This window comes from Bactrocera tryoni, chromosome 2, assembly GCF_016617805.1.
Source record: "Bactrocera tryoni isolate S06 chromosome 2, CSIRO_BtryS06_freeze2, whole genome shotgun sequence".
Taxonomy (NCBI): domain Eukaryota; kingdom Metazoa; phylum Arthropoda; class Insecta; order Diptera; family Tephritidae; genus Bactrocera; species Bactrocera tryoni.
The window spans coordinates 50756497-50758368 of record NC_052500.1 but is presented as its reverse complement, the minus strand read 5'-3'; the positions used below and the strand labels follow the sequence as shown (position 1 = coordinate 50758368).

General features: G+C 27.8%; 1 non-coding gene across 1 annotated transcript; it reads right to left on the bottom strand.

Annotated features, from left to right (window-relative positions):
• Window positions 1-724: 724 nt before the first annotated feature.
• Trnak-uuu lies at window positions 725-797 on the bottom strand. Its single transcript has one exon. It is a non-coding gene; the product is annotated as a tRNA-Lys (tRNA).
• Window positions 798-1872: the final 1075 nt, after the last annotated feature.

The window sequence follows — 1872 nt, the reverse complement described above, 5'->3', positions numbered from 1 at the left end:
TTTATGATAAATGACTCACAGGCACGTTTTGCAAAAGAAAATCTGCCTTGTTCCCAAAGATATTATATAGAATTGATATATAGTTTGAAGCAGGCAATTATGAAGAAGAAATTAATTTTGAGGATGAAAATACAAAATTTATTGAATAGTGTGGTTTGATATTCATTATTGCCTTGCACTTTGATTTCACTGTCAATAGCGAAGACAATGCAGTACTAGTTTTAGGATTTAATTTCCAACGAAGGTAACTAAGGGCCCTCCTTATTTAGAAACTATACTTGTGTGAATATGTATGTATATACTAAGGCATTAGAGGAATTCAAAAATGAATGGAATTCGAAAACATATAAACACATAAATACATATATGTATTCATATATGATGTAGCTTCGTTTTCATAAACAATCATTTACGGAAGCATTCACATCAGTCTAAAGTTAGCTGAGTTAACTTTAATTAGCTAGAAAATGATTGAAGTAATTAAATCTTACAAAACCAATCATTTTATAGATTTATTTTATAATAAAAGTTCACTCAGCTAACTTAATTAACTAATCATAGTATGATTGCGTAGGACTTAACTTAATTCTCCGAAAAAAATATATTTGTTTATACATACTATATTATGTTGAGAAACAAAATTTAATTTCGTAAGCGATTAAAATAATTTAATAACATTACAATATATAAAAAAGTTTTATTTTAATAAAAAAAAAATTAAACTCGCCCGAGCAGGGACTTGAACCCTGGACCCTTGGATTAAAAGTCCAATGCTCTACCGACTGAGCTACCCGGGCACATATGTTCCTGGTGGCGCAATTACAGTTATAACGTTTTGTATACTATATAATTTATATTTGAAAATTTTAAAAGTAATAAAATAGTTTTTAAAATAATTTTTCAAAAAAGAACTGATTCATTTTTTTACTACAAAATGTCAAACTTATAATTTGTTTTCTGCTTCATACCAGCTACATTGTTGTTGCCCTCCGATGTTATCAAATTATATTGTATAATAAACATTTGCTCGTGAATACTTCATTAGACTCACATTTACTAAAAGCTATTTGAATAGTGTTTAAAATATTTACGTACCGTGGATTAGTCAGCTATATTTCAATACTACACGCTATTTGCCAACGCTTCCGCTAGAACGTGATAATGAATGCTAAGTAGCTTTGTTTACTAATACACATATAATCTAGTATAAAGTCAAAATTTTAAACATTTGACGTAATGCGATTTAGCAAGTAAGGAAGGGCTAAGTGTAGGTGTAACAGATTATTTTATACTCTGGCAACTTGCGAGAATCTAAGCCAGTTAAATACCTAAAGGCCAGAAAATCCAAATCCAAGCTATACATATGTACATATATAACTCATACTGTCCGACATATTCACCATAATGTTTAATAGAAAAACGAAAATAATTATATGTAGTATAAATTTATCGAACCGAATCGATCTATTAACTATTATCATGACACATATTAAAAAATCTTCCCTGGGTTTCATTAAGGTACCTTAAATACAATACCAATTCCATAAAATGCCTCCTAGCTGTAGAAATTTAAAGAAAAAAAATCACGATTTTCATGTAAGTATTTTCAATGGAAAATTTTTACATCTTTGGTCCAGTCCTTAATGTTAATATTAAGGGCTCAAATTTTCAGAAAATTTGTTTAGGGTATTTCCAAGGAAATTTCATGAGGTTATTGAAAAAAATTAATAGTTAAAAAAAATGTATATATATAACCGTTTATTGTTGCAAAAATATAAAAATCTACAAGTATACATATATGAATATTTATTGGTATATGTGATACATTTTTTTGAAAAAGTATATGTATGTAACAGAAATAACTAAAAAACG